This window comes from Amblyomma mixtum, chromosome 1 (genome assembly GCF_055824585.1).
Source record: "Amblyomma mixtum isolate Tamu chromosome 1, ASM5582458v1, whole genome shotgun sequence".
NCBI lineage: Eukaryota > Metazoa > Arthropoda > Arachnida > Ixodida > Ixodidae > Amblyomma > Amblyomma mixtum.
This window is the reverse complement of record NC_143012.1, coordinates 92,570,181-92,584,730: the sequence shown is the minus strand read 5'-3', so window position 1 is coordinate 92,584,730 and position 14,550 is coordinate 92,570,181.

Sequence of the window (14,550 nt, the reverse complement as noted above, 5' to 3'; positions counted from 1 at the left end):
TCAGATCGAATATCAATATTTTTAATGAAATATGATCCCTTTTATTGTTGGCGATGACAGTCCCGGATGTTGTTCATCTGTTTTTTTTTTCCTTTCGCCAAATTTACCTCCACATTCTTCCTTTCTGGGCGGCCCTTGTAATGACAACTGCAGCATTATCTCCTCGTGAATAAGACTGCCCACAATGAAATAATGAAGTTATCAAACATGGATATTGAGTGGCCCGGATTCTGATATTATGTTCCCAGTTTTGTTGTCTGAGCGCAGTCCGTCAGTGTTCCGTTTATAAACTGGTTTACTCTCCGCTCCGTGCATTTCTGAGTAAGCAAATTTCTAGAGCCAGCGCCTGGGTATGGAGGAAAGTTTGAAAACATGCTGCCTGGTTACCTGGTGTTAAATGCCAGAAAAGGCTCTATTGTTAAATTCAGATGGTACAGATTTTGCGCGACCTGGATGCCAGCGTGTCATGCGTTCTTCGCCGTGATTGACAGTGGTGGCCTCATATCTTAAGAGGAAGCATGAGAGTGAGCATCTGGCACACAATAACGACAACAACATATTGTATCTCTGGACAAGATAGAGTATAAGGACTCAGGCGGACAAGAGAACTGCAGCGTTGTGCACATCCGTAGGCGTTGTTGCCCTTGACTGATATTGTGGTTTAATCTGTGCGCATGTGATGAACTTTTGCGTGTTAGTTCCACCGGACATTCTGCTGTGAGAACTGTGCTCGGCAAGGTCGCTGCAACTGTCTTGCTTTTTTTTTTTTTTGCTGTGCACCAGAACGAGTTATATCATATTCGCATGTTTGAGCACATCATAAAATGTAAGGTTGAGCTGAATGAAAATTACTCATGATTTCTTCGTAGTTGAATGGAATTCCCCCGCGCGAAACGACTTCACTCGTGTGCGCTGTTCTCACGCGTTTGAACCAAGGAGGCCTGGGTGCCGTAGCCTTCAACTCTTAGCTTCCACCCTAAATATTTGGCAGGCGCAGCCATTTTTTGGTCTTTTTACTGCGAGCTAGAAGCGTACCGGATGTATTCAGAGGTGAACAGAATAGATACACGTGGTAACAAAACATATCTTCAAACATATGCTGGCAGAATTTCAGAAGTGCATGCGCTCTATGAGGAAAACATCAAAGCCTACTTTCCAACGTAGCAGTGCAAGCATTTGCTGGCCGCGGTGACTTATTCCAGCGATGTATGTGTGGTCTTTTTGCGTTACAAAATCACAGAAAAAAAAGTTCGTCGACGAGTTGCATTTGAAGCCTGGAATTTCTCGTCGGAAGCAGGTACGAAATCTCATCGCCACGACGAATTTTTTTATTTCCTGTTCAAGGTCAGAAACTTCTCAGCGGTGTCAGAGCAAAATAATGCAATAATCTTCAAATTGGCAGCCGTAGTTGATGCTGCGCAGTGACTGAAAAGTTTCTCGGTAACTAAACATTGGCATCCATTCAGGTAGCATCCGTTCAGGTAGGTGAGCACTGTAGTTTTTTCATGGCCCTCATTGCTGACATGAAAGGAGAAAAAATTAGCCTGTTTTCAACCAACGGAGGAGTTTGGGGGGGGGGGGGGGGGGGGTTGCCTCTATTGTACCCCATGCGAGGTTGGCATGGGCGGAGCCCTGTCCCATAAAAGTGGCCTTTTAATTGTGCTCTTCAACCCGCATGACATGGTGGTGACCTGAAAAGTGGGGGGGGACCATCTGGGTATGAACAGACGCAGCGCAGCGGAGGAATTAGACATGACTGGAGAGGCGAATTAAGAGGGCGCGTGAACGTGGTGAGGAAAAAAATTGGCTGTGGTTTAGCTCTGGTTAAACCTGGTAGAGTAGCAAGAGGTACATACCCACGCTTCGCTTGAAAGTAAAACGCGCGGTTTACGTGACGGCGTGAAATTTATTGTTTTTACCTATGAAGACGCTCCGGTGCTCGTAAAGTGAGACATGCGAACAACTGACGAGCCAGTCTGGGACCCACATTTTAAGAACTATATCGCGGATGTTGGTACGCAAGGACAAGGGGGCGGCCCGAGAGCGTCGTCGTAAACTTTGAAATGATGCAAGTGTCCCCAAACTCATTGCCTTAGACGCCGCAAGGGGCCTTGACGTCGTAGAGGAAAAGAGGACGGTGAAGGATAGATTAAGGCAAGGACGCATTTAGTATCACTTATACGTAAGAACAAAAGAGAGAAACAGAGTCAGTGTAAGTAGTGGTGCACGGGGCGAAATAATTGCCTTATGGAAGGCAACCGTTTCGGTGCATATTGCGCTGGCAGCCAAGGAAAGGCAAAAACCATCGACTCGTCGTGAAGTACCTTTGGAGAAAATGGCGGCACTGGCCGAGAGGGAGGACCGGCGAGAAGAGCATAGATGGGGAAACCTGAGGGACGTACACGTTGGAAGGAGAAAGCGGTAGCCATAGATGGGTGGTCTGACCTTGGGTCAATGCGGGGAAGGTAGATGTGAACGCCGAAGTAAATGTGGTCAGACCGAGTAAGTTTACGGTACTCGGCGTAGAGCCGGTCCAGCTCCGAAGGGAGATCAGGAGCACCAAGAAGAAGAGGGCAGATGGACGCGTGGTGGGATATGCACGGGGTAACGCCAGAAAAGGGACGCGCTGCGCGGTGAGGATCCTCCGAAGTCTCGAGTCAGCTTTAGATGACCACCATGCAGGCGCAGTGAAAATGAGGGAAGGTTGAATAGCCTAAAAATAGAGCATGCAGAGAGCAGTAGGGGGCAAGAATAGTGACACGCAAGGAAGACGGGCTGTAAGGATCTCGGCTTTATCACGGAGAAAGGAGGCTTGAGCAACAAAATAAGTGTGGCGGTCAAATACAACAATTACTGAGCTGTGATTTACAGACTAGAGAGCGGCCTGTGAAGTGCCCGGTAGGGTTGTGCTTCTTTATGCCGACTACGGCGTGGGAAACAACGCACAAAAAATTTTATCCAATGAGACATTGACACGCGAGTCGGAAGCACACTAGCAGCCACTCGCGCGAGGGCGTTGGCGCACGCTGGTTAGAGTTCGCGCCTTTCGCGTGTGGGGATAGTGAAGCGATATCTGCGTATGCTGGAATAACGACGCCGGATGGCACGGGGCAGTCGAGGAGACCAGTATTTGACAATATTTCCAAGGAGGGGTGAGATGGGGGACCCATGAGGGCTACTGAGTGTGAGACTCGCAGAGACAGACTTGCCCGTACGGGTACGATAGATAACTGAGTGGTCGGAAAGGAGGGTGCGCTACAGGTGGTAGAATAAGTAGAGAACTTGGTGCCAAACGCTGTCGAAGGCACCTTGAAAATCCAACGATTTGAGGGCAACAGCTACGCCGGCGAGCGCGTCGCTGCAAAAATCTGTAAACCCGAGCGGAGGGATACGAGCGCTTGCAGGCCACTACGGGCATGTGCAAATACTAATTGGTTAGCATGGAGGCGACTGTGGCGTGCAGAAAGCATAATACAAGCGACGGTGGAGGAGGCGCTTTAAAATTCTACCAAAAACAAGGTGCACAACAATGGGGTCTTACGAAGTATGAAGGCAAACGGTCCGTCACTCCAAATAGTGGAAGTGGCCGAGACGTAAGGCGGCGTTGAAGAGGAAAAGGAGTAACTGAGGGCGGGCATGCTAGAGGCGGTCGCCTAGAGTACAAGTGGTGCGCGAACCCATCGCGTCGACTGGATCTTGTTGCTTGTGAACTGAAGGCCCGAAGGGGTAGAAGAAATATAAGGGCAGCATGGCTTATTGGTGGACCTGTTCTGCTCAAGATTCCGCTGACCTGTGGAAAATTTTACATAGGACAAAAGGTTGGCTGTGTGAATCAATGGTTAGGTAAGCACCGAGAATTAATTGGCACCGGAGATGGAGATGACAGCAATCTTGCACGACATGGTAGAAGATGTCCCATGAAATGTTCCCCACGTCTTGCAAATTTTTCTGTTCTAGGACATGGAAAAACATGAAATGCACATGAAACCTTCGAGACCTTCCAGATAAAGAAACATGGCGATGTTTGTATAACAGTACCTGAGCGCCTTTACACCCTGTCAACCATTTTTTGCACCCCTCCGCCTAAATCGCTGTCTAAATCCCCCACCTCACAGGCGGACTCCTCCTACCAAAGACACTCCCAAACACTCGATTTCCATAATTTCCACCGCCCACACCGCATTCACCCAATATTATAGGCAGATAAATGTCCTTGTTGTGGCGGTATTTACACATCCACACAGATTACGTGGACGTGCTCAGTTGAACTGAACCACTTAAAGCCGCAGAACGCGGCGCTGGAGCAGCCAGAGGTGACGCTCGCCAGGTGCACCCTGGGATACCAGGAGGCGCTAGTTGCCATCGCCAAGGCTTCGACGGAAGCTACTGGAGTCCTGGAGCGAGAGCTCCACGGATAACCTGCTCCGGTCTCCTTTTAGACAATAAAAGTATATTCTTTCTCTCTGTGTCTCTGTGGCCCTCGGATCTTGATTTTTGAATGACTATTTGTGGTTATCTGCCTTGGAGTATAGCAAGCCCTGGAGGTGTCCGTCGCTTGTGGGCATGTGGGTAGGCAATGACCCTATACAATGACGCTCCCCTCTGCGCCGTCTTTGAAGTATAGGATCATTGCCCTACGCACATGTCCACCAGCTACGGACACCTCCAGGGCGTGCCATACTCCAAGACAGATAATCACAAATAGTCATTCAAAAATCGAGTGGAGTCATGAAATCAATTCAAGTAGTCATCAAATCATCAAATTAAGTCGAGTAGTCATTAAAAAATCACATGGAGCTCCACATGGATCACCACAGACTCCCAGCCTACGGTAACGCAACCTGCTTCGGGAAGTCTGGGGAAGGCAGAAGGATCGACTTCTAGTACATAGACTCGCCGTGCCGACCACTGATTAAATGACAGCCTAAAATTGCATGTTGCAGTGTCAAGCAGCGGTGCGGGATTCCTGCGGTTAAGGGCGGTCACAAGGCCCTCGGGACGGACGTCCTGGTCGTCCCCAGACAGGCGGAAGAGTGGGTTGTGCATCTGTGCTGTCTTGCCGGGCATTAATGGAAGCCTGGGTGGCCTCAATACGGGCGATGGCAGCTCGGAAACAGTCGAGGCCCCCGGTGGTCATGAAGGGAACCACCAGGGCTCGACGGGTGGGTCGCAGGTTGAGGGCTGCGATGCCGTCGGACTCGGTGTCGATGTTCGACTTTACCAAGGCCGCGACCTCGAGGTTCACGTTATCGGTCGCCCGAACAGACGTTAAAATATATCTGATGGGCAGTTCGGCCGGAAGAGAGAGGAGGTAGGGGGTCCTAGGGTGGAATCTTTGGTGCCGGGACCAGCGCCAACAGGTGAGAGACCACTAAGAGCTTCCCGCAAAGCGGCTGCCAAGGTCCAGGGAGGCGTAGACCTTAAGAGGTGTAGTTCTGCCTCATCCTCGGTGCTCCGGGAGGACAGTTCTTCAACTGGGGCACTCGGGATGATCATCTCGCGGCATTGGTAGAGGTCTTGGATCCGTAAGTACCGGACACGCTGCCTGTCTATGGCCGCACTTGAAAAAAAAAGAAAAATGTGCCGCCGCCGCGTAGAGGTCCGAAGTTACGGACCTCTTCCCTTCGTCCTCCCACTTCTTCCATAGGCGTGTACACCGCGGATTCATCAAAATATCGGTACACTTTGACGACCTTGTCTCAGTTGAAGACAGTGCTTAAAACCTGGTCAATGCGGGTTACAAAAATGTCGCTTAATATGGATGCGACGCAAGATACAAAGCAAATGCCTTTCATCTGTAAATAGAGCTGATTGTTAAAAGCGAGAAATGTACCTTTAAGGTAAAATTCTAAAAGAGTAAAAAAATAGTCAACAGATATATCTGCTGATTTTGGAAAGGGACAACACCACTCTTGTCAGTGCATTCTCTAAAAGAAACGAACAACTCTTGACGAGGTATAGCATAAAACAGATCCTCTACATCGACAGAGAATGCAAACCGATCTTGTGGTCGCTCTTGAGAAAATTAACTGCATGCTTAGAATTTTTAATAGGAACGGATCGTGAACAGTAAGCTGTTTGAAAAATGTTCAGAGAAAGTATCTAACATGTAACTGCCAAGAGCCTTTTTCACCTACAATACTCCGAAAAGAGACCCCGGGTTTGTGCGTCTTAGCACTAAAGAAAACATTCAAAGCGTTGCGTTTAGACTAAGTAACTCGGCTAAACAAACTTTCTTTTCATTGCAGCGTTGTTCCATGTTTTTGCATGTTCCATCTCTTTGTGTTTGTGCTTCCTCGCTGCCGGTATGAATCAAGATTGTTACCAACTTGTCCAAAAAAACGTGTTTCACATGGCAGGTTGCCCACCTGCCACCTCCCATCGGGTTGTGGGCAAACTGTCCACCGTTGCAGGAGGTAGTTTAGTTAATGAGAGCTCGGGGATGTTGAATTTGGGTCTGAAGAGCCCCGTCGATGGCAGCCCATTGCGGTTCATGGGAGAGCCGCATCACTTAACCGCTGCACCACTGCGCCGGGCTGGTGTGAAGACCCGCAGGGATCTATGAATGTAAAGTACAGATTGACCAAGTTCGCATATATGAGAATTAACCCAATATCGCTATCCGAACAGCTTCCAGCCGTGAGCAATGGATCCGATAGGCGGAACTGGAGCGAAACCAAAATGCTAGCGCTCCTAATTCTCATTTGGCTCAACTACGCAAATCGACCGTCATTTTGTTTCTTTTTATTTTGCTGCTTTTTAACGCCCACCACAAACTAACTCGTCCTCCAAAAGTAGTTCTCAAACAAGCCTCAGACACGGCCGCTCGATCCTCCCTTGGGAGCGGCCTGCCGAGTCGCGGAGCAGACAAAGGGGAGAGTGTGATGCGGCTGCTTGCCATTTCGGCCGCTAGGGGCGCCAAGCATCGGTGAAACGCTCCCGGCAGGCCGGCGCGGTCGGAGGCTCGGAAGCTGAGGATTTGTGTGTTTTCTCTTGCGTTTACGTGGTGTTCCTGTTCGAACTTCACTGCGCTCACGTGCGTGCGTCGAAAACAAGCATTGTGAACTCTTTTTCTGGGTGCAGCTGTGCACAACACTGGCGAATAACCGTAAACGCGGTGCCTTGCCGTACGCCTTCGTCGAGCGAAAGAATGCTCTTTGGTGAGCTCTGTTGCACGTGCTCCTACCACGATTGCGTAAGCTACGTTTTTTTGCCAGATCCTCTAAGGGGTTTTCGATAATGCCTAAAAACTGTTGTGTGCCGCGCTGCCTATCAAATGCTGCAAGAAACCCGGAACTTTGTTACCATGAACTACCGTCCAATGCAAATCTTCGGGAGGAGTGATTACGCAACACCTCGCGGCAAGGTGGTGACAAGGGCAGCCAGTGGCAACCGAGCTCCAGAGCTGTTGTATGCTCACTGCATTTCAATCAGGAGGATTATCGACAAGGAACGAAGCGCAAGTGCTCAGGCCGACGGCGGTTCCGACGAAGTTTCCCTTCTATCACACATACAAACAGCCGGTGACTTCAAAGAAGCGGAGAACGCTTTGTCGTGCGCAACTTGACGTTCTCGTATCTCAGACGACCGGTACTTTAGAAGGTAGATCGAGAGGAATGAATGCGGAAGAGAAATCTGCAAATTCAGATTTCAGCACTGAACACAGCGGAAGCGAAAGTTACAGAGTCCACTCAGATGTAGCAGAAAGCCAGGTCACGTGCCCCGAGTGTAAGCTGCTGCTTAAAGGAAAGTCTTCACGTGACGCAGCATACAAGTTCGTGTCCGGCCTCGGCCTTGACCAAGGAGGTCTGAGTTATGCGCGCCCTGAAGCTGTGTGGCTGTACAAGCTCATCTGCACGTTCTTCGAGCGGGCCCTTATATCAGCAAAGCTTCGTCGTTGTGCACGTATTTCCAAACTTCTTTCCAATGCCGTGCTTCCTCGCTTGAAGGACTGCCCTGTGATGTGGTGCAAAGACTGCATATACCCACAACACTGTGATGAACTTTGTGAGATCTTTGTTAAGAAACTGTTGAAGCCACTCCTAGCCAACTGGGCAGGAGACGTGAATAGCTCGCTGGGAAGTATCCTGACACTTTCGCGGAAGCCTCTGTCCCGAAAAGTCTTGTCTATAGAGAGCACATGTTTGACGAGTGGTCTTATTAAAGTGTTTCTAGCTATTCCCTTTCATTTTTGTGTGCTGCGTATATTTATTACTGTATCAAAGGTACACGAAGTATCCTTGTGCTGTTGTCAGATGTGCTGAAAGTCTCGTGAGGAGACACATGGTTCGCCTTTAGCCCCTCCTTCTTGACATAATTCACAATATTGTCGCCAACTACAAGGCTACAGAGCGAGCAGTGGCGAGTACAGGAGCGCTCGTGCATGGCCCACCACCATTAAATCATGCCATGGCCATTCACCGTGTAGTCCCGTCTTCGGCTCGCCGCCACGTTACAACATTTATTTATGTCCTGCATAAGCGGAAATGTACGGAGAATCGTTACTGCTCGCCGTCTTTTATATACATCAACAATACTGAGTAAAAAATATTTTCTGGTTATCTCAGGGCGCGCTTTCTTCGAAAAAAGTAACAAGTGCGTCTGTGCCGTAAACAAACGGCATGAGTTGAGTATGCGTGGAATAAACAATGTCAGTAGTCGTTATGGCAATCTCAGTTGCGTGTTCTGCATAGCTTTGTGTGCTGCGAAATTTACTGACCACGCGGATATCGACAAACATCCGCGTACGCGACCGTGCTCATTTTATTTGCGTTTCCAAAGGTGTGAAATTTTACTCGGCAACCCCGTTCCCTACTTTGTACCATTATGAACACTACGGGATAAAGAACCAGTAGATCGAAATATATTTTTATTAAATTTTGGAGCCCTAACTCACAGGGCTGCGAGGCACAGTGCATAGCGCGAGGTGCAGTGCATACACCGCAAAACTACAGGCAACGATTCCGTTACAAATGCGCACACCGCCCCGCCAGCGCTTCTACTCCTTCACCGATAGCCAGCGCCACGGCCGCCGCGGCGGCGCAAGCTGGTACTTCCGCCATCACAGGCCGCGAGGCGCATTCGGCAGGCCGCTCCCAAGGGAGATCGAGCGGCCGTGCCTCAGACATCTCCAGAGAAGCTTCTGAAGTAAGAATTTTCACAACAGCGAAACTAGGAGAGAGAGAGAAAGGAATTTTAATGAGGAAAAGGTGGAGAGGTCGGCCGGTGGTAACATGGTCCTAGCCTGCTACTCCGCACAGGGGAAAGGGAAGGGGAGGAAAAGGAAAGGGCGAATGAAGGTTGATGATGATATAATACAATGAGTTTCACGGGTGATGTCCACACACACACACGCACGCACACACACACAACACTGGCTGGCATTCGCATCGCGGCTAGTAGACGCACATAAAACTGGTGCCTGCAACAACCAACACCGACACATGTCATTAATCGTGTAGGTAGTGCACAGGCGGTCACAGACGAGTATCCAGGCCTGCTTCAGACAAAAAGTTGAGTACGGCTTTTATCACACTCGTCCTGGCGCCCAGAAGAGTTTCCTCAGAGAAAGGGCGAGAGTCCAGTTGTTTCACGGTCGCCTCCGATGTTCTTCTTTCAGCAGTATAGTTCGGGCACTCGCAAAGAAGGTGTCCAATAGTCTCTGGAGTGTGGCACTGTACGCAATTTGGGTTACTTTCGATGCCGATTTTGTGAAGATAGTGTTTGGTGTAGGCAACGCCAAGCCGTAACCGGTGGAGTAAAGTCCCATGACGTCGCACCACCATAGATGGCAAATGTAATCGTGAGCCATCGTCAAGCTTACAGACGCGGTCCTGTTGATGACTCGAATCATGCCAGTGCGACTGCATTGCGGCTTGCATTAAATGCGCCAACAAGGCTCCAATGTTTGATCTAGAAAAGGCTATCTCAATGAAAGCACCAGCATCTCAATAAAAGCACCGGGGCTAAATGTGCCATCCGAGCCCCGGCGTCAGCACGCTCGCTTCCCGCTATGCCGCAATGGCTCGGTATCCATTGAAACTTGATGATATGGCCGCGGTGGAAAGCTTCGGCTAACAAAAGCACAATCTGTTGATCCAGCTGCTCGCATGCCCTTGGTTTTACATAAGTTTGTACGACCTGCAATGCCGATGTCGAGTCGCAGAATACAGTCCATTGCTGCGCTGGCTGGTGACCAATATAAAGGACGGCTTCTCGTATGGCTGGCAATTCGGTTGCCGTAGAGGACGTTTTGTGCATGAGCCTGAAACGGTGACATGGGGCATTTCCTGGCACTATCACCGCTGCAGCTGAAGAGGTGGTCGTCACGGATCCGCCCACGAAAACATGCTGGGTGTCAGTATACATAGGTGTAATGTATGACAGCGCCAGCTGTTTCAGACCGACTGTTGGGATGTGCGTCTTCTTTGTTATCCCTGAGATTGTTGTACGGATAGATGGTTTTGGTACTGCCCAAAGTGGCACCTCCACAATCTGGTGTAGCGCGTAGTTCGAAGGCACCGCATTTCGCTGCATCTAGAGGGCTCTGGAAAAGGCTGCATCTGGACGCACAGCACTAATGTTGGTCAGGGGGTGATGACGATGCCTGGTCAGATGCCGCAAATGCACACGAAGTGTCTCCTGTTGAAAATAAATTCGTGCTGGGCAGGCGCGGGCCTCATAAAATGTGCCCCATGTAGAAGTTTTACATGGCAAACCCAAGCATACTCTTAAAGCACGAGCCTGCGCGCTTTCAAGCGCACGCAGGCCTGGTAGTCTGACCCCGCAGAGAACGGGTGCACTGTATCTGAGAAGACCGACTACCAGCGCCTGGTACACGTGAAGTAAAGATCGCTCAGAGGGATCCCTACATTTTCCTGCCATACACCGCACAATGCTTGCAAAGCTGTCGAGCTTTTTCTTGAGCACAGAAATGTACTTCGTCCAGGACAGGTCACGGTCTATTCTAACACCTAAGAATTTGTGATGTGTTACGTATGGAACAATTTGCCCGTCGATTGCGACCGGATACCACGCCATTAACCTGCGTGTGAAAGACAATGTTACGCTTTTAGTTGGCGAAAGTTCAAGCCCCTGACGGCGCAAGTACGCAGACGTAATGGAAACCGAACGCTGCAACCTTGCTTGCACTTGGGGACGCGTGACACTTGATGTCCATATGCAAATATCGTCTACGTAGGCGGATATCGAAACAGTCTTCGGTAGTTGTTTGAAAAGACCAATGAGCACGAGATTGAACAACGTTGGACTGAGCACTCCTCCCTGAGGAGCAGCACAAGCAACCTGATGATCTGCTGTGTCTCTTTCAAGAGTCTCCATGAAGACTGTCGGTTTAACAAATAGCTTGCAATCCAATTGTGTAGACGTCCGCCTATACCACATTCATTGAGTGCATTTAATACTGCATCATGCTGAACATTATCGAATGCGCCATTGATATCGAGGAAAAGAACAGCAGTTAACCTGTGACGGCGTCTTTCATGTTCTACCGTTGACACGAGATCAATTGCACTCTCGATGGAAAACCGGCCTTTGCGAATACCCGTCATTGTGGAAGGGTATAGTCCACTTTTTTCAAGGAACCACTCTAGCTACTGATCTGTAGGATGTTAAGTCGAGTGGCGATTTCCCTGGTTTGAGCAAGTCCGCAATGCGGCTTCTTTTCCACTGCTGTGGAACTAGGATATTAGCGTTTACGCAGCCTACTTGGGAAGTTTCCCGTGTAACTGGGGCTGATAAAAAAAAAGGAAGGGGATCTCCATTTCCGTGCGCGTGGTTTGGACAGCGCGCGACAGAGAAGGCAGAAGAAGGTCTTCCTGAGAGGCGGCTGCACGCCACCCGACGAGCTCCTCCAGCCGCCATGTCTTCGATCGGCGCCAGAAGCCGTTCCACTCGCGTTGGCCGCAAGTCGTCGACGGCCACGGACCGGCCACCCGACCAGGACCACAGCAAGACGCGGTCCAGACCTGTCACGGCACCACCAAGCACGCTGCAAAGGTAAATATCTCGCATTTCGGGGAAGGGACTGCAGCGTTTCGCAGTCGAAGCAGCTCCCGGCTATCGTATGTACGGCGACGTAACAAGGGACTAAATGACAGCGGCTGCTGTTCCTCTTTGCCTTGGATGCCCGATCTCGAGTTACCCCTAACCAACCCTAACAAGGACATCCTGCACCATCCGCCAAGCTGCGAAATTGTGTAGCGATTTCAGCGCAGGAACACGCGTTCCTAAAGTCCAAGCAACAAACCTTCCTGTTCTTACAGCTGCTTAGCACCCTGGCGGAAGCACTGATGAGCGGGGCTCGTCAAAAGCTAACAGTCATATCTGGCTTATGACAAGTTCAGCTTGTCATGTCTTTTCCAGCAGCGGTTTAACTCAGAAGAAGGAAGAAGAGCACTCGTAAACCAAATCATTTCTTGGTTTAACAGATGGACACCCGAGTGCAAAATGGCCATTTCGATGCCCTTTAAAAAATGAGGGAGGGGGGCTCTTAAGCTCTTCCTAAGGGTATGACACGGGTAATGGGTTCGTTCCCATGTACGCAGAAGGTCATTCTCTACTTTACGTTCAAAGATCCGTGGTTGTCCCTGTGTCTCTCCTGGCGAAGTCGTTCGGTAGTGATATGGTGGCTGGCTGTGATGGCGCCGCAACGGCACAGGACCTAGATAGTCCACCTGGTTCCTAGGTTGCTCTCTGGAGACCACTTGCCAGAGCATGCCCGTGATATTTCGCTCATGATGCCGACACCGGATTTCTCGGAGAACGGGGCCTGTCGCGTTAACATGTGTCCGTTAGGAGGTTAAGGGACGTTTGATCGGTTTCGCGATATTCTAAGTCAGCAAAATTGTGAGTGCTTTGCTCATTTCACAGGTGCGATATAATAATAGATACCGTGTCTCGACAGTCGATCGGACGTCGGCACGTGAGCGTCCCCTTACAGTGCGCCGGGTGAATTAATCAAGTGTCCATAGCGTCCAGCGCGAACAGTACATTTGTGATATAACCAAGCAAGAATTCCTGTTAGAAAGAAACCCCTCTACCTATGTAGCATATATAATGGCTGCATGGCCGCCGCGGTGGCTCAGTGGTTATGGTGCTCGGTTGCTGACGCCAAAAACGCGGGTTCAATCCCGGCCGCGGCGATCGAATTTCGATGAAAGCGAAATTCTAGAGGCTCATGTACTGTGCGATGTCAGTGCATGTTAAAGAACCCGAAATGGTCGAAATTTCCGGAGGTCTTCACTACGACGTCCCTCATAGCCTGAATCGCTTTGGGACGTTAAACCCCATGGACCAAACCGGATGGCTGCCTGATGGCGGGCCACATCTTGTCCTGTCCCATCTCATCCCGTCCTGCCTCTTCTTTCGTGATCGTCCTTTTTTGCGCACTTACCTTCCCTTCGTCATGACCCAACTCGCGCAACAGCTTATCCTGCTGGGCCACATAGGTAACGTAACCTTCCGGCTTCATCAGCCTGTCGCAGCGAGCTGTCTGCCAACCGTGGCAGGGGGAAGTAAAATTAATCATTGTTTGTTTGGGAAGAGCAACTTGCGCCGCACAAGGCACACCGCTGGGAGCATCTGCCATCGCAGGGCAGTGGCGCATCGCTTAAGAGCTGCATCACTGCACCAGCAGGGGTATGAGAACTCACAGGGATCTGTGAATGGAAAGTAGAGAATGACCTTCTGCATATATGGGAATTAACCCATTGCGCTATGGCGTCACAGCCTTAATGCGGAGAAAGTATTCACTCCAGTATTTTTTGTTCGTAACTTATGCTGTGGTATATCATATTGTATGATATTTCATGTCCAGGTTCAGCTCACAAAATTCAGGAGGCACTTTGACTGTCTAAAGTGCGTAGAGGCGAAAGCGTTTTCCGCACCACTTTCGCTGCTTCTGTGGCCCTGGTGGCGTCACATATAATCGAGTACTAATGACTAAGTGATGACAAATCAGTAATTAATGCTTAATTACTGATTAATGCCTGAAAACTAGTTCGCTGCTAATTAATGACGCTTAAGTTTCGCCTTTACGAGTGGAACGCGAGAGCGTGTTGTAGCGCTGCCAGGGAGTCCACGGAACGCCACCACCCGTTCGGCGCGATGCCTTGCCCTTTGAACGCAACGTTTTTTGAGGAAAGGAAATGGCGCAGTAATTCTCTGTCATCTCGGTGGACACCTGAATCGCACCGTAGAGGAAGGGAGGAAGTGGGAGTGAAAGAAGGCAAAGAGGGCCCCGTAATGAAGAAAATGAAAATTGTATTTGAGGAAAGGAAATTACGCAGTAACTGTCTCGCATATCTGGATGGACAGCCGTCAAAATTCAGGGGAGCACTTTTTTGACCTAAAGTGTGGTCACTGATGTGTGGTTAAGATGTTAAGCTTCGCCTCTGAGTGTGGAACGCGACAGTGTCTTGCAATGCTGCCAGGGAGTCCATAGAACGCCGTCGCCCATTAGGTTCTACGCCTCGCTCGTCGGTAAATTGGTTTTTGAGGAAAGGAAATGTATCTCTCTCATACCTCGGT